The sequence below is a fragment of the Mesoplodon densirostris genome, chromosome 9 (assembly GCF_025265405.1).
Source record: "Mesoplodon densirostris isolate mMesDen1 chromosome 9, mMesDen1 primary haplotype, whole genome shotgun sequence".
Lineage (NCBI taxonomy): Eukaryota > Metazoa > Chordata > Mammalia > Artiodactyla > Ziphiidae > Mesoplodon > Mesoplodon densirostris.
This window is the reverse complement of record NC_082669.1, coordinates 12,123,157-12,142,778: the sequence shown is the minus strand read 5'-3', so window position 1 is coordinate 12,142,778 and position 19,622 is coordinate 12,123,157.

The window sequence follows — 19,622 nt, the reverse complement described above, 5'->3', positions numbered from 1 at the left end:
TATGAATCAAAAAAAAAAAAATTCAGCTCATAGGTGCAGAGAACAGATTGGTAGTTGCCAGAGGTGGTGTGTGGGTGGGCAAAATGGGTGAAGAAAGTCAAAACTACAAAATTCCAGCTATGAAATAAGTCATGGGCATATAACATACAGCATGGTGACTATAGTTAATAACTGGGTAGCATATTTGGGAGTTGCTAAGAGTAAATTTTAAAAGTTCTCATCCATCACAAGAAAAAAAATTGTAACTATATGGTGATGGATGTTAACTAGACTTATTGTGACCATTCTGCCATATATACAAATAGCAAATCATTATGTTGTACACATGAACTAATATAATGTTATATGTCAAATATATCTCAATAAAAATACATAAAAACTTCAAACAATATGTATGATACTTATTATATCTTGTATCAAAGCTATTTATGTTATCAACACCCATTAGATTTGAAGGCACTTAAGGGGACAAACAGTGATGGGCCTTTTTACATCACTTATTATCTACAGAACCACCCATGGTGCCTTGTGTAAAGGAGTTTAATAATGTAATCTATATTACAGATGTTAGCCTTGTCATTGCTTAATGTGTTATTTTAGAGAGAAGTTGAAAGTAGTGGGGGTGGCCTAGGCCCTGGCATTCAGTCTGAGTTCAAACCCTGGCTCTATCTCTTATTAATTGGGTAAACCTGGGCAAGTTATTTAATTTTTCTTGGCCTCCTTTTTATCATCTGAAAAAATAGAGATTAAATAATCAGACCATTAATTTTAAGTTCACATGCATGTTAAGTACTTGGAAGTGAGCCTGGCACGTGGTAAACATTCAGTAAGTATTATTGCTACTTGACTATAAAAACTATTTAATTTGGGGGTGCCTTTAAAGTCATAATCAGTGCTTAACCAGCAGCTGTTGATATGAGCTTTGAATGATATGTCTCCAAACAAGATAACTATCATAATTCATCTTTATAGTTAAAACTTCAGAGTGTCTCACATTGATAATGATATTGGAAAAACGTGAGAAGAAAAAAAATGCATCTCCTTCAGGACACTTCTGTTATCTTTATTTTTTTTATTATTTACGTTATTATGACGTTATTTAATGTAACCAAAAATATGGGAGATTTATGTTATTTTAAAGTTAGTTTGGGAAATTTTCTCTTGCTTCTGAAAACCCCCATCTTAATAATTAAAATGGCTTTATATCAAAACTTTTGTATTTTACAACTCCATTGGCCTGTTTCCTAGGCATTTTTCCCTTAACCAATAACTGCTTGCTTTGGTGTCTGTTGTGATGTGTTCTATTATTTACTTGGATTTTTTAGTTACTTTAAAAGTTATGAAACACATTTCATCAAGTCCAGAAACACCCAAATATGCACAGGCAGGAATCTGCTGCAATCTAGCAGGCCAGGGCTGAGGAGGCCTGAACTGGGACAGGCCTGCCATGTTATAAATCTCGAGCACCGTATATAATGTCAAATATTTTCAACTCCTTTGATTTACTGGCCATCTTCCTGGGTCTCCGTACCAACAAACTGAATGGAAACATTGCCAAGGGATAGTTGTTCAAATTAAGAATGCATTGTAACTGATTAAAAATGAGATGCTAGTATTTAGCAAACCATGCATAGAAGATAAGTCAAAGCAGATTTTAACTACTATTTCAGCAGGTGGTAGTGCCACTTTTAGCAAAAGAAGGTACCATATCCTTCTGAATTGCATAGTGCCTCACCTGAAAGAAAGTACATGGAGTAGGACTCTTGAGAACCTAAGAATCCAAACCAAAGAAATTCCTTTTCCAACACAGGTGTACAATTTTGCAGTTAATTTTTACTAAATTGACATATTTGTACAATTTCATTGTAAAGCTAGTCTTACAAATAAGCCACTATGAAGACTGGATATTACCTGGAATTTTCTGTCATGCCCTCTTGAATTTTATTTTCTGTGAAAATATCACAGTAATTTCGACTTTGATCCTTTTCCTTACTTTTGAAAATCAAAAATGAGTGAAGTCAATGCTACTTCTAAACAATTCTGTCTTTAATTTTCATTGAATGAAATAATCCTGGGCTCTGTTTCAAGAGGGTAATATAGGAAGATCCTGAACTTGCCACCTCGCATGGACCCACTGAATTACAGCTCCATGTGGAAAAATTTCTTCTGGAAAAAAAACGAAAAACTAGCTGAGCAACTCCTACACACTGGGCAAATGAGAAAAAAAAAACACGTCGAACCAGGTAAGGGAAACTGAGACACAATCTTGTCATAAAACCCAGCCACGGCATGGCAACCCACAATCAGAACAGAACTCAAAACCCCAGGCTTCTCCCTGACGAGCAAAGGCTTTGAACCCCACATTGGGCACCCCAACTTTTAAGACCTGCACCTCAGAGAGGAGCACCCAAAACATCTAGCTTTGAAGCTAGCAGGCTCACGTCCATGAGACCCACAAGACTATAGCAAACAGAAACACTTCTCAGAGGGGTGGAGCACAGACGCACCCATGCCAGGGCCCATCCACAGGGACAGCCGACTGAAAAGCACCCAAACTTTCTGTGAAAGAGGCTTTTATGCTTATCTTAAAGCATGGACCTGAGAGGCATCTAACGTAACACACATCTAGGGACCTATTGAAACACTCTCCAGGAACAGAGGACAGTGGGCTCCCTCTGCCTTGTTCCAGGTCACATGTTATCTCCTGGAAAGGAAATTTCACCCTCATCTGGTACCTCAATTTTTGTAGCTGCTGCCCAGGGGACACCTCTAGAATGCCTGGCTCTGGTGGCCAGTGGGGCTTACACTCACCATTCCCAAGAGACTGTCACAAACAGAGAAAGAGTCCTTAACGGGCTACCATCCCCAGGGCCCAGCAAGAGACCAGAGACTGCTGTGCCCCGTCTTTCTGTGAAAGTGCTACATTAGCTTGTCTTCATAGCTGCAGCCTGAGGGGCAGGCTGCTTATTAAACACACATCTAAGGGCCAACTCTAATCCTCTCCAGAGACTTCAGAAGGCTGGCACTCTCTTTTCACTCTCCCTCTGCTGAGCTCCTGAGTGACGGTACCTGCCAGAGGGGAGCTTGCACACGTGTCTGGTGGCCCAGTTTTTCTGTCTGTCAACCAGGGCATGCCCCTTGACTGCCTGTCTCTGGTAGCAAATGGGGCTTTCATTCATGGGTTTCATGGGACTATAACAAATGGAGAGACAGTTCTTAGCTGGTTACCACCACCAGGGAACAGTGCAGACAGCAGACTGAAACACACCCCCAGTCTTTATGGGAAAGAGGCCTATTTGCTTGTCCTGGAGCTGCAACCTAAGGGGCAGGCTTCTGACTTCGCATATATCTACAGGTCTACTGAAGTGTAGGGGAGGGAGGCCAAGCAGACACCATCTGTGTGCTTCCCTCTGCCTCACTCCAGGTTGCCAGTATCTCCTGGAAAGGGGCTTGCACACTCATCTCATGCCCCAATTTTTGCAACCGCTTTCCAGAAGATGGCTCCAGATCACCTGGCTCTGATGGCCAGTAGGATTTATGCTTGTGGTCCCACAGGACTATATATATTTTCATATTTTTAAAGCTGCTGCCTATTAGAATAAGCAAATTTAGTAAAGTTGCAGGATATAAAGTCAATATAAATGTCAACAAAAATCTGTTGCCTTTCTATCACTAATAACAATCAGAAAGAGAAATTAACAAAAAAGAATAAAATACCTAGGAATAAATTTAACCAAAAAAGTGTACACTTAAAACTATAAGACACTGATAAAACAAATTGAAGAAGACACAAATAAATGGAAAGATATTCCATGCTCATGGATTGGAAGACTTAATATTGTTAAAGTAACCATACAACACAAAGCAATCTAAAGATTCAATACAATCCCTATCAAAATTCCAATGGCGTCTTTCACAGAAATAGAACAAACAACCCTAAATTTTGTATGGAACCACAAAAGACCTCAGGCAGCTAAAGCTATCTTGAGCGAGAACAAACCTGGAGGCACACTCCCTGATTTCAAACTATAACACAAAGCTATAGTAATCAAAAAGTGTAATATTGGCATTAAAAACAGACACATAGATCTGAGGAACAATAGAGAGTCCAGAAATAAATCTACATATCAATTCATTTATGACAGAGGATCCCAGAATATACAGTGACAAAAGGACAGACTCTTCAATTAATGGTGTTGGGAAAACTGAACAGCCACATGCAAAAGAATGAAACTAGACCACTATCTTACACCACACAAAAGAATTAACTACAAATAGACTAAAGACTTGAACAGAAGACTGAAACCACAAAACTCTTAGAAAAAAACATATGCAGTAAGCTACGTGACAGCTGTCTTGGTGGTGATATTTTAGAATTGACACCAAAAGCAAAGGCAACAAAACAAAAATAGACAAGTGGGACTACATCAAACTAAAAAAGATTCTGCATGGCAAAGGAAACCATAAACAAACTGGAAAGGCAACCTACAGAATGGGAGAAAATTTTGTAAGCCATGTACCTGATAAGGGGATAATATCCAAATATATAAAGACCAAATATATAAAGAACTCATTACAACTCATTAGCAAAAAATACAATCTGATTTAAAAATGGGCAGAGGATCTGAGTCGACATTTTTCAAAAGAAAACATATAGATAGACAACAGGTCCATGAAAAGGTGCTCAAAGTCATTAATCATCAGGGAAATTCAAGTCAAAACCAGAATGAGCTATCACCTTATACCTGTTGAATAGGTATTATAAAAAAGACAAGAAATAACAAGCATTGGTAAGGACGTGGAGAACAGGGAATCCTTGTGAACTGTTGGTAGAAATGTAAATAAGTGCAGCCACTGTGGAAAACAATGTCAATTATATCTAAATAAAAATAAGTAGAATAAGGAATAAATGCCACCTTTAAAATTCTATTTGTCTGTGAATAAAAATGTACTCATTCAAGGAAAAAAAATATTGGGTTGGCCAAAAAGGTTCATTTGTTTTTTTCCGTAAGATGGCTCTAGTAGCACTTAGTTGTCTTTAGCGTCATTCGAAACAATTTTGTTAGACTGTATGCAACAGCTGTCATATCAGCGTGCATGTAAAAAAACATCAAAATTGGTGAATTTTTATGTAGCCATTTTAATACTGAAGATGGAAGAAAAAAAGCAACACTTTTGGCATATTATGCTCTATTATTTCAAGAAAGGTAAAAGAATGCAACCAAAATGCAAAAAAAAGATTTGTGCAGTGTATGGAGAAGGTGCTGTGACTGATCGAACATGTCAAAAGTGGTTTGTGAAGTTACGTGCTGGAGATTTCTTGCTGGAAGATGCTCCACGGTTGGGTAGACCAGTTGAAGTTGATAGCGATCAAACTGAGACATTAATTGAGAACAATCAGCGTGATACCACACGGGAGATAGCCGACATACTCAAAATACCCAAATCAAGTGTTGAAAATCATTTGCACCAGCTTGGTTATGTTCATTGCTTTGATATTTGGGTTCCACATAAGTTAAACAAAAAAACCTTCTTGACCATATTTCCATATGCGATTCTCTACTTAAATGTAATGAAAACATTCCATTTTTAAAACAAATTGTGACAGGAAATGAAAAGGGGATACTGTACAATAATGTGGAACAGAAGAGATCGTGGGGCAAGTGAAATGAACCACCACCAACACCACCAAAGGCCGGTCTCCATCCAAAGAAGGTAATGTTGTGTATATGGTGGGATTAGAAGGGAGTCCTCTATTATGAGCTCCTCCCTAAGTTCTGATTCATCCGCCATATTCACTAGACACTGCACCTTTGGATTTCCATTTATTTCGGTCTTTACAAAATTCTCTTAATGGAAAAAATTTCCATTCTCTGCAAGACTGTAAAAGACTATAAAAGGCAACTGGAACAGTTCTTTGCTCAAAAAGATAAAAAGTTTTGAGAAGATGGAATTATGAAGTTGCCTGTAAAATGGCAGAAGGTAGTGGAACAAAAGGGTTAATACGTTGTTCAATAAAGTTCTTGATGAAAATGAAAACTGTCTTTTATTTTTACTTAAAAACCGAAGGCACTTTTTGGCCAACCCGATAGTACTGAACTGTTGATTCTGTAGCTTGTGGGATGTGGACCATCCCAGCAGCAAATTCTTTTATCTAGTTTGTGATGTTCATTGTGCAGCATTCCACTAGAATATAATGCGTTTCCCTTTTTCACAAACATAAGTAACCTGTTAATATAAGTGACCATTTCTCATAGCAATCTACTTCACAAGGCAATTAACCTCTAATTAATGGAACTTTTTTGCAGGCTTGGGAATATATTTTACTCCATTCTTAAATTCCCTATTATTTTAGATTACCAATTAGTTTTAACTATGTATATTTTTTGTCAAAAGGAAACTCATCTAACATCTAATGATTAAAGAGTTCTTCTGCACAAAGGTAGAGGGGAAAGCATGGAGCCAATATAAAGTGCCCTTTCTTCTCTCTGAGACCCCACCTCTGATCTCTGACACCTAAGGCTTCTAAGTACAGATTTGAAACAACAAAGTTCTTTGTCTATTTTATGTATAGTAGAGAGGGAACTATATTCAATATCTTGTAATAACCTGTAATGGAAAAGAATCTGAAAAAGAATACAGATAGTTGGATGGATGAATAGATATACATATATACGTGTGTGTGTGTGTGTGTGTGTGTGTAACTGAATAACTCTGTTGTACACCTGAAACTAACACAACACTGTAAATCAATTGTACTTCATCTTAAATATATATATATATATATATATATATATATATATATTTATATAGGAAAAAAACCCAACATAGTTCTAAATTGAGTCCCTTGAAAAGTTTTACTAATATAATGATTCCTTCAACACGATAAGCTTATACATAAGTTTCTAATATATTACACACAACCTGTCCCTTCTAATATCATAACTACACATAGAAAATGCATACATAATACATTTCCTTGGTATCTGCTGTGCCCCAGGACTTCTCACGGTGCTTTATGAATGCTCCCATTTAGTCATCAGAGAAGTCCTGCAATGTCATTGGTCAAAGTTCCATTTTTCAGATAAGGAGACAAATTAAGAAAGGTTAAGTATCTGGTGTAATGCTGAATCCCTGGCAAATGGCAGAGTGGGAGTAAAATCCAGGGCTGAAAGTCATTTGTTAGCCATGGCTTCAGAATCCAGTCGCATCAAGAAGTTTTATTCCCTAAGAGTGCCGCAGGGTGTTGTGCAGTGTGTCCCAAATGGTGTTGCCTAAGCAGATGTGAAGTGTGCCTGGTGTACATTAGCATGTCAATGGCCATGAAAAGTCCTTCAGTAAAGAAGCCCCTGTGTGTATTAACCCGCTGTTTTACAAACCTAGAGCTGTACTAACCCAGCAGTCACCACCCATATGTGACTCCAGGGCATTTGAAATGTAGCTGGTCCAAACTGAGGAGTGGCATGAGGGCAAAGGCACACAGGAATTCCAAGACTTATGCGAACAAAGAATGTACATGTTAAATTAATATTTTGGATCTACTGAGTTAAATTAAATATATCTTTAAAATTCCACCTGTTCCTCCTTACTTGGTTAATGTGCCTCATGGAATATATAAAATACTCAAGCATCTTGCATTATCTTTCTACTTGGAAGCGAAACACTGATTTTTTTTCTTCCACAACAACTCTATTTGCATTCCATGGAACAGTTCCCAAGTTTAAGAGAAGCAAATACCATGGATAAAAAGCTAAGACTTGAAGACTACTCCAGTTATAAAATGCTATGGTTTGGTTTGGTGTAATATGGCCTTTACCGTCAGGGGGAGGGGGTTGGCTATCTCATTCTCACTTCAAATATGTCAGCTGTAATAAAAGAGAGCAATACACATTTTAAATCCATACTCTAAAACTAAAACTGAGTTTTTCAAATAGCTGTGTCTTTATTTTTAGTTCCAATACATGGAATAGGAGGAGATGCATCAGGGCACTGGAAAATTACTAAATCCTGGTTTACAAACCCATCTCTTTAGCATTCTTAAGCCAAATCACAATATTAGTGTTTTTTTTTAATGTTGTTACTGTGTTGTGTTTTGTTTTTTAATATTTTTCAACTCCCCCAGCCAAATTCCTTTCTTCCTCCACACCTCCCACAGGACTGGGCTGAGCACAGTCATGCATTAAAAAAGCTTCTGAACTTTTTTTCAGAAAGAGTGGCTCCCTGGAGGTGTGGAGGAGGACAGGAATCTGATATTCTGCAGGGCTTAAATCAAGATAGGGCACCAAATATTCCAAGGTCTTAGATGCATGTTTTGTATTTCTCATCAAGACAGAAGAAAGCAATAAAATCACATCTCTTCTAAGTTTCAATAAAATCACATCTGTTTCTCTGTAGAATTGAAGCTTTCTAGATTCTCAAATTTCCCTCAGGATTTGAGTTCATTAATTGAATAGTATCAATCTGAGAAAGATTATTTTACATATATGCATATTTTAGCCATACTTTTGAGAGTATACATACATAAATCATTCCATGAGAAATATAATGTTTTCTACTCAGTACAACGTGTACCAAATAAAACTATATTGGGATATGTGAATAATTTCATTGGTAAATAGTTGAAATTATCAAGACACATTTTAGAAATATGTTTAGTTGGGGTTTTTTAAAGTTTGGAATAGCCTAAATGATTAAAGCTGATTTAAGTTGCTCTAACAATTATAAGAACAAAAAGAATAGGTTTTATAGCCACTTAATTATCATTTAAATAATGATTATGTATCCATTAAAGGCATTAATATTCAAGTAAATTTATATTCATTTTTTATATCAAACAATCTAATGTTTGAAAGAATCCATCTTTAGGAAATCAAATCATGCTCATACACAAGTCCTATCTTCATTCTGGTAAGTCTGTTTCTACCCTTCATATCACTAAATCAGTAGACTGCATTTACCTTTACTTAAATACATCATTGTTCACATTGGAACCATTATTTTCCATAGGAAAAAAGCAGCATCAATCCTCTACCTAATTTCTTAGAGTCCAACTTTATTTTTTAGGCCTGTGATTTTTCTTGGCATTAGTGTGTGGATAATCAAAATCAATGGTTATTCTGTTTACTAAGCAGTAGAAGACGTCACACATTTGGCTGGCAGTTCCAGGCCAGAGCTCTTTCTCAACATGACTTGCCTCAAATTTGTCAAGAGTTCATCTTATAAGCCATATAAAAGTACCATATTTTCTAATCAAATGTTTCCTTGAACCTTTGGCAAAAATGTCCTTTCTGTTTAGTTATTGTCAAGGACAGCTGGAAAACATTTGACCTGTTAAACCAGCTCCACTTATAGACACTATGGTTAATTGCTAATCAAAAAGCAACTTAAAAATGCAGGAATGGGGCCTCCCTGGTGGCGCAGTGGTTAAGAGTCCGCCTGCCGATGCAGGGGATACGGGTTCGTGCCCCGGTCTGGGAGGATCCCATATGCCGCGGAGCGGCTGGGCCCGTGAGCCATGGCCGCTGGGCCTGCGCATCCGGAGCCTGTGCTCCGCAACGGGAGAGGCCACAACAGTGAGAGGCCCGCATACCGCAAAAAGAAAAAAAAAAAAAAATGCAGGAATGATGTCACCAGGATGGCAACATATATCCTTCCTGATTTTGCTCCCTCTCATGAGAAAAACAACTGACAAATATTCATGGACAAGACACCACTGAGAAAACCCTAGAACACAGGGGTGAGATTGAAGCACACCTTTGCAACACAGAGACCAGGACAGAATGCATTCGAAGGGTAATAGGAGTCGCTACATGCTGACCGCATTGCCCCTCCCCTAGGCCGCCCAGCACCCCTGAGCCTACAGTTCCTCCAGAGGGAAAAGAGAGCCCAGGGTGGACATCCACCAGCATTGTGGGTTATTCCTTGGGAGCCCCAACTCCAGTCTCGCCCCCTGGAAATTAATTGGTGGATCTTCTGGGCTTGACCACTTAGAATCTGACTGTGATGGAGAAGGGAGGAGGGGTTTGCAACAAACCAGCACTCGGATCTTGACAGACTGACTCCTCACTTGCAGCACTCAAGTAGAAGACCCAACCAGCAGCTTTGCTCATCTGCAGAACCAAGATGGTGGTGCAGTCAGACCAGGGAACTTGGTGGGATGCAGGTCTGCCTGATTCAGGTGCTCAAATAAAGACCTTGCTGGCTCTGGAGCCTGGTCTGCCCCTACCCAGGTTGGGGGTGGGGAAGTCAGGGTCTGAGTCATAGCCCAGTGCACTGCTAAGTATAGCTCCCAACTCTGCCTGACCAGAAAGCCTGGTTGTAGCACCTGGAAATTTGCACAGCCCAGCAACACTTGTGCAGAGAGTCTGGCAGGAAGAGCTGATTGTTTGCAAAGCCAAGCCAGTGGCCTGTTTCAGGCAGAAAACTTGGTACATGGGTCAGCTTGAGTCAAGACCACAAACAGAAAGCCTTTCCAATCTTGGAGCCGATTTTCCAACTCTACCTGGGAAGGGAAACTAATTCATGGCTCCACCCCTTGCTGAAGATAGCTTTCAGCTCACCTGATCAGGCTTAACTAGAGCACATGGGAAGCTGAACAGCCCATCCAACATCCCTGCTTACAGTGGCACCTGAACAGAGTGTCCAGCCCAGGGCTTTCTCCCTTTGCAGAGCAAAACTGGTGTTCTCGTCTAGCCAGGGAACTCAGTGCATAGTCTTGCTTGATTCAGGTCCCCAAACACTGAGCCATGCAGGCCCTGGGGCCCCTTCTGCTCTCCCACCAGGGCAGGAAAGCTAATTCATAGACCCACCTACTACTGAGTATAGGACTCTGTCCCAACCATCTAGTAAGCCTGACTAGAGAACCCACGCAACTGCAGAACCCATCCTTCAGACTTGCTTGGGCAGGGAACCAAGACAGCAGTCACAGTCATGGAACCAACACTACTCAGCCAATAACACACCCACCCCAACCTCATAGCTTGGGCAATGGCCTCACCCAAAAACAGACCCTGATAGCAAGCTCCATCTGCCCAAGGGTGTTACAAGTGGACACATTTAGAAGCTCAAACTGAGCTGACTGGTGAAGAGCTATCTGCCAAAGTGAAGCTGTAAAGTCTGAAAGAAGAAACCACTTACTCAAATGTGCTGATACCAATGAAAGAAATCAAGAATCACAAAAAATCAGGTAAACATGACACCACCAAAGGAAACTAATAAATCTCCAATAAGTGATGCTAAAGAAATGGAGATCTAGGAACTGTCACACGAAAAATTCAGAATAATTCTCTTAAAGAAGTTTAGTGAACTATAAGAACACACAGACAACTAAACAAATTTAAAAAAACAATACATGAACAAAAGAAGTTAAACAAATGAATAGAAACTATCCAAAAAATGAAACAGAGATCCTAGAGCTGAAAAATAAAATGACTGACCTGAAGAACTCAATAGAGAGCTTCAAAAGCAGACTTGACCACTCAGAAGAAATATGTAATATGGTAGTGGTGGTGATAATTCACTTACAATTCTAAAAGTTAAGAAACAAATGTAGGAGAGCGAGAGCGAGAGCGCCGGATACACCAGAAATTCATCTACACGTGAAACAACTCCTACAGAACACCTACTGAACGCTGACAGAAGACCTCAGACCCCCCAAAAGGCAAGAAACTCCCCACATACCTGGGTAGGACAAAAGAAAAAAGAAAAAACAGAGACAAAGAATAGGGACGGGACCTGCACCAGTGGGAGGGAGCCGTGAAGGAGGAAAGGTTTCCACACACTAGAAGCCCCTTCGCGGGCGGAGACGGGGGTGGCGGAGGGGGGAAGCTTCGGAGTAGCGGAGGAGAGCACAGCAACAGGGGTGCGGAGGGCAAAGCGGAGAGATGCCCGCACAAGAGGATCGGTGCCCTCAGGCACACACCAGCCCGAGAGGCTTGTCTGCTCGGCCGCCGGGGCTGAGAGCTGAGACTTGGGTATCGGGTTTCAGTCGGAGCGCAGGGAGAGGACTGGGGCTGGCGGCGGGAAGAGAGCCTGAAGGGGTTAGTGCACCACGGCTAGCCCGGAGGGAGTCCTGGGAAAAGTCTGGACCTGCCGAAGAGGCAAGAGACTTTTTCTTCCCTCTTTGTTTCCTGGTGCGCGAGGAGAGGGGATTAACAGCGCTCCTTAAAGGAGCTCCAGAGACGGGCGCGAACCACGGCTAAAGGCGCGGACCCCGGAGACGGGCGTGGGATGCTGGGGCTGCTGCTGCTGCCGCCACGAGGCCTGTGTGCAAGTGCAGGTCACTGTCCACGCCCCCTTCCGGGAAGCCTGTGCAGCCCGTCACGGCCGGGGTCCCGGGATCCAGGGATTGCTTCCCCGGGAAAGCGCACGGAGCACCTCGGGCTGGTGCAACGTCACGCTGACCTCTGCCACCGCAGGCCCGCCCCGCACTGCGTGCCCCTCCCTCCCCTCGGCCTGAGTGAGCCAGAGCCCCCGAATCAGCGGCTCCTTTAAGCCCGTCCTGTCTGAGCGAAGAACGGACGCCCTCCGGCAACCTATGCGCAGAGGCGGGGCCGGGTCCAAGGCTGAGACCCGGGAGCTGTGAGAGCAGAGAAGAGAGACAGGGAAATCTCTCTGTGCAGCCTCGGAGGCAGCGGATTAAAGCTCCAAGGTCCACTTGATGCGCCCTGCGTCTGTGGAGTGCATGAATGGACAGCGAATCATCCCAAATTGAGGAGGTGGACTTTGAGGACAAGATTTAAGTTTTCCCCTTTTCCTCTTTTTACAACGAATTATCCCAAATTGAGGAGGTGGACTTTGAGAACAAGATTTACGATTTTTTCACCGTTCTCTTTTTGTGAATGTGTATGTGTATGCTTCTGTGTGAGATTTTCTCTGTATAGCTTTGCTTCCACCATTTGTCCCAGGGTTCTATCCGTCCGTTTTTGTTTTTGTTTTTTTAAATTTTTTTTAATAATTACTGTTTTATTTTAATAACGCTACTATATTTTATCATACTTTATTCTATTTTACTTTATCTTCGCTCTTTTTTTTTTCCTACCTTCCCTTCCTCCCTCCCTCCCTCCGCTCCTCCTTTCTTTCTTTCCTTCCTCCCTCCCTCCCTCTCTGCTGTCTTTCTTTCTCTCTTTCTTTCTTTCTCTTTCTTTTTCTTTCCTCCCTCCCTCCTTTCTTTCTTTCTTTCTTTCCTTCCTTCCTCCCTCACTCCTTTCTTTCTCTCTTCCTTCCTTCCTTTCCTTCCTTCTTTCTTTCTTTCTTTCTCTCTTTCTTTCTTCTACTAATTCTTTCTTTCTACTTTTTCTCCCTTTTATTCTGAGCCGGGTAGATGAAAGGCTCTTGGTGCTGCAGCCAGGAGTCAGTGCTGTGCCTCTGTAGTGGGAGAGCCAACTTCAGGACACGGGTCCACAAGAGACCTCCCAGCTCCACATAATATCAAGCAGCGAAAATCTCCCAGAGATCTCCATCCCAACACCAGCACCCAGCTCCAGTCAACGACCAGCAAGCTACAGTGCTGATCACCCTATACCAAGCAACTAGCAAGACAGGAACACAAACCCACCCATTAGCAGAGAGGGTGCCTAAAAATATAATTAGGCCACAGGCACCCCAAAACACACCACCAGACGTGGACCTGTCCACCAGAAAGACAAGATCCAGCCTTATCCACCAGAACACAGGCACTAGTCCCCCCCACCAGGAAGCCTACACAACCCACTGAAACAACCTTAGCCACTGGGGACAGACACCAAAAACAGAGAACTACGAATCTGCAGCCTGCAAAAAGGAGACCGCAAACACAGTAAGATAAGCAAAATGAGAAGACAGAAAAACACACAGCAGGTGAAGGAGCAAGATAAAAACCCACCAGACCTAACAAATGAAGAGGTAATAGGCAGTCTACCTGAAAAAGAATGCAGAATAATGATAGTAAAGATGATCCAAAATCTTGGAACTAGAATGGAGAAGATACAAGAAACAGTTAACAAGGACCTAGAAGAACTAAAGATGAATCAAGTATCGATTAAAAACACAATAAATGAAATTAAAAATACTCTAGATGGGATCAATAGCAGAATAACTGAGGCAGAAGAACGGATAAGTGAGGTGGAAGATAAAATAGTGGAAATAACTGCTGCAGAGCAGAATAAAGAAAAAAGAATGAAAAGAACAGAGGACAGACTCAGAGACCTCTGGGACAACATTAAACACACCAACATTCGAATTATAGGGGTTCCAGAAGAAGAAGAGAAAAAGAAAGGGACTGAGAAAATATTTGAAGAGATTATAGTTGAAAACTTCCCTAATATGGGAAAGGAAATAGTTAATCAAATCCAGGAGGCACAGAGAGTCCCATACAGAATAAATCCAAGGAGAAATACGCCAAGACACATGTTAATCAAACTGTCAAAAATTAAACACAAAGAAATCATATTAAAAGCAGCAAGGCAAAAACAACAAATAACACACAAGGGAATCCCCATCAGGATAACAGCTGATCTCTCAGCAGAAACTCTACAAGCCAGAAGGGAGTGGCAGGACATATTTAAAGTGATGAAGGAGAAAAACCTGCAACCAAGATTACTCTACCCAGCAAGGATCTCATTCAGGTTTGATAGAGAAATTAAAACGTTTACAGACAAGCAAAAGCTGAGAGAGTTCAGCACCACCAAACCAGCTTTACAACAAATGCTAAAGGAACTTCTCTAGGCAAGAAACACAAGAGAAGGGAAAGACCTACAATAACGAACCCAAAACAATTTAGGAAATGGGAACAGGAACATACATATCAATAATTACCTTAAATGTAAATGGACTAAATGCTCCCACCAAAAGACACAGATTGGCTGAATGGATACAAAAACAAGACCCATATATATGCTGAGACCCACTTCAGACCTAGAGACACATACAGACTGAAAGTAAGGGGATGCAAAAAGATATTCCATTCAAATGGAAATCAAAAGAAAGCGGGAGTAGCAATTCTCATATCAGACAAAATAGACTTTAAAATAAAGACAACTAGAAGAGACAAAGAAGGACAATACATAAGGATCAAGGGATCGATCCAAGAAGAAGATATAGCAATTGTAAATATTTATGCACCAAACATAGGAGCACCTCAATACATAAGGCAAATACTAACAGCCATAAAAGGGGAAATCGACAGTAACACACTCATAGTAGGGGACTTTAACACCCCACTTTCACCAATGGACAGATCATCCAAAATGAAAATAAATAAGGAAACACAAGCTTTAAATGATACATTAAACAAGATGGACTTAATTGATATTTATAGGACATTCCATCCAAAAACAACAGAATACACATTTTTCTCAAGTGCTCATGGAACATTCTCCAGGATAGGTCATATCTTGGGCCACAAATCAAGCCTTGGTAAATTTAAGAAAATTGAAATTGTATTAAGTATCTTTTCCGACCACAATGCTATGAGACTACATATCAATTACAGGAAAAGAGCTGTAAAAAATACAAACACATGGAGGCTAAACAATACACTACTTAATAACGAAGTGATCACTGAAGAAATCAAAACAGAAATTAAAAAATACCTAGAAACAAATGACAATGGAGACACGATGACCCAAAACCTATGGGATGCAGCAAAAGCAGTTCTAAGAGGGAAGTTTATAGCAATACAATCCTACCTTAAGAAACAGGAAACATGTTGAATAAACAACCTAACCTTGCACCTAAAGCAATTAGAGAAAGAAGAACAAAAACATCCCAAAGTTAGCAGAAGGAAAGAAATCATAAATATCAGATCAGAAATAAATGAAAAAGAAATGAAGGAAACAATAACAAAGATCAATAAAACTAAAAGCTGGTTCTTTGAGAAGATAAACAAAATTGATAAACCATTAGCCAGACTCATCAAGAAAAAAAGGGAGAAGACTCAAATCAATAGAATTAGAAATAAAAAAGAAGTAACAACTGACACTGCAGAAATACAAAAGATCATGAGAGATTACTACAAGCAACTCTATGCCAATAAAATGGACAACCTGGAAGAAATGGACAAATTCTTAGAAATGCACAACCTGCCAAGACTGAATCAGGAAGAAATAGAAAATATGAATAGACCAATCACAAGCACTGAAAGTGAAACTGTGATTAAAAATCTTCCAACAAACAAAAGCCCAGGACCAGATGGCTTCACAGGCAAATGCTATCAAACATTTAGAGAAGACCTAACACCTATTCTTCTCAAACTCTTCCAAAATATAGCAGAGGGAGGAGCACTCCCAACTCATTCTATGAGGCCACCATCACCTTGATACCAAAACCAGGCAAGGATGGCACAAAGAAAGAAAACTACAGGCCAATATCACTGATGAACATAGATGCAAAAACCCTCAACAAAATACTAGCAAACAGAATCCAACAGCACATTAAAAGGATCATACACCATGATCAAGTGGGGTTTATTCCAGGAATGCAAGGATTCTTCAATATATGCAAATCAATCAATGTGATACACCATATTAACAAACTGAAGGAGGAAAACCATATGATCATCTCAATAGATGCAGAGAAAGCTTTCGACAAAATTCAACACCCATTTATGATAAAAAACCCTCCAGAAAGTAGGCATAGAGGGAACTTTCCTCAACATAATAAAGGCCATATATGTCAAACCCACAGCCAACATCATCCTCAATGGTGAAAAACTGAAACCATTTCCTGTAAGATCAGGAACAAGACAAGGCTGCCCACTCTCACCACTCTTATTCAACTTAGTTTTGGAAGTTTTAGCCACAGCAATCAGAGACAAAAAGGAAATAAAAGGAATCCAAATCAGAAAACAAGAAGTAAAGCTGTCACTGTTTGCAGATGATACTATACATAGAGAATCCTAAAGATGCTACCAGAAAACTACTAGAGCTAAACAATGAATTTGGTAAACTAGCAGGATACAAAATTAATACACAGAAATCTCTGGCATTCCTGTACACTAATGATGAAAAATCTGAAAGTGAAATCAAGAAAACACTCCCATCTACCATTGCAACAAAAAGAATAAAATATCTAGGAATGAACCTACCTAAGGAGACAAAAGACCTGTATGCAGAAAATTATAAGATACTGATGAAAGAAATTAAAGATGATACAAATAGATGGAGAGATATACCATGTTCCTGGATTGGAAGAATCAATATTGTGAAAATGACTCTACTACCCAAAGCAATCTACAGATTCAATGCAATCCCTATCAAACTACCACTGGCATTTTTCACAGAACTAGAACAAAAAATTTCAAAATTTGTTTGGAAAAACAAAAGACCCCGAATAGCCAAAGCAATCTTGAGAACGAAAAATGGAGCTGGAGGAATCAGACTCCCTGACTTCAGACTATACTACAAAGCTACAGTAATCAAGACATTGTGGTACTGGCACAAAAACAGAAATATAGATCAATGGAACAGGATAGAAATCCCAGAGATAAACCCACACACATATGGTCACCTTATCTTTGATAAAGGAGGCAGGAATGTACAGTGGAGAAAGGATAGCCTCTTTAATAAGTGGTGCTGGGAAAACTGGACAGGGACATGTAAAAGTATGAGATTAGATCATTCCCTAACACCATACACAAAAATAAGCTCAAAATGGATTAAAGACCTAGATGTAAGGCCAGAAACTATCAAACTCTTAGAGGAAAACATAGGCAGAACACTCTATGACATAAATCACAGCAAGATCCTTTTGGACCCACCTCCTAGAGGAATGGAAATAAAAACAAAGATAAACAAATGGGATCTAATGAAACTTCAAAGCTTTTGCACAGCAAAGGAAACCATAAAGAAGATCAAAAGACAACCCTCAGGGCCTCCCTGGTGGCGCAGTGGTTGAGAGTCCGCCTGCCGATGCAGGGGACACGGGTTCGTGCCCCGATCCCGGAGGATCCCACATGCCGCGGAGCGGCTGGGCCCGCGAGCCATGGCCGCGGAGCCTGTGTGTCCGGAGCCTGTGCTCCGCAACGGGAGAGGCCACAGCAGTGAGAGGCCCGCGTACAGCAAAAAAAAAAAAAAAAAAAAAGACAACCCTCAGAATGGTAGAAAATATTTGCAAATGAAGCAACTGACAAAGGATTAATCTCCAAAATATACAAGCAGCTCATGCAGCTCAATAGCAAAAAAACAAACAACCCAATCCAAAAATGGGCAGAAGACTTAAATAGGCATTTCTCCAAAGAAGATATACAGACTGCCAACAAACACATGAAAGAATGCTCAACATCATTAATCATTAGAGAAATGCAAATCAAAACTACAATGAGATATCATCTCACACCAGTCAGAATGGCCATCCTCAAAAAATCTAGAAACAATAAATGCTGGAGAGGGTGTGGAGAAAAGGGAACACTCTTGCACTGCTGGTGGGAATGTGAATTGGTACAGCCACTATGGAGAACAGTATGGAGGTTCCTTAAAAAACTAAAAATAGAACTACCATATGACCCAGCTCTCCCACTACTAGGCATATACCCTGAGAAAACCATAATTCAGAAGAGACATGTACCAAAATGTTCATTGCAGCTCTATTCACAATAGCTCAGAGATGGAAACAACCTAAGTGTCCATCATTGGCTGAATGGATAAAGAAGATGTGGCACATATATACAATGGAATATTACTCAGCCATAAAAAGAAATGAAATTGAGCTATTTGTAATGAGGTGGATGGACCTAGAGTCTGTCATACAGAGTGAAGTAAGTCAGAAAGAGAAAGACAAATACCGTATGCTAACACATATATATGGAATTTAAGAAAAAAAAATGTCATGAAGTACCTAGGGGTAAAACAGGAATAATGACACAGACCTACTTGACAATGGACTTGAGGATATGGGGAGGGGGAAGGGTAAGCTGTGACAAAGCGAAAGAGAGGCATGGACATATACACAGTACCAAACGTAAGGTCGATAGATAGTGGGAAGCAGCCGCATAGCACAGGGAGATCAGCTCGGTGCTTTGTGAGTGCCTGGAGGGGTGGGATAAGGAGGGTGGGAGGGAGGGAGACGCAAGAGATAAGGGATATGGGAACAGATGTATATGTATGACTGATTCACTTTGTTATAAAGCATAAACTAATAAAAAAAAGAAATATACATATATTATTATAATCCCCAAAGTTCTGATGAGGAAACTGGTGCTTTCTCTGGCTAGCCCCATGTCTTACTATAGACAAGGGGCAGAGCTGAAGTTGAATTCTGGCCATTTAACTCTGGAGACATTGCAAATCTCTGAGTCAGGCAGATTTCTTTGTCATTAGATAGATGTTCGTTGACAAAAACAATATTTCTTTTTCAAAAATGTTACTGTGATTGGGCGATTGGGATTGACATGTATACATTGATGTGTATAAAATTGATGACTAATAAGAAACTGCTGTAAAAAAATAAATTAAATAAAATTAAAAAAAGAAACAAATGTAGCAAAGTAACCATAACTATAATAATCTGTTATTGGATATACAATATTAAAATATGTAAACTATAACATCAATAACCTAAAATGTGAGCGTGAGGAGAAGTAAAAGTGTAAACTTTAGGAATGCTATCAAAGTTAGGTTGTTATTGTTTAAAATAGGGTGTTATAATTT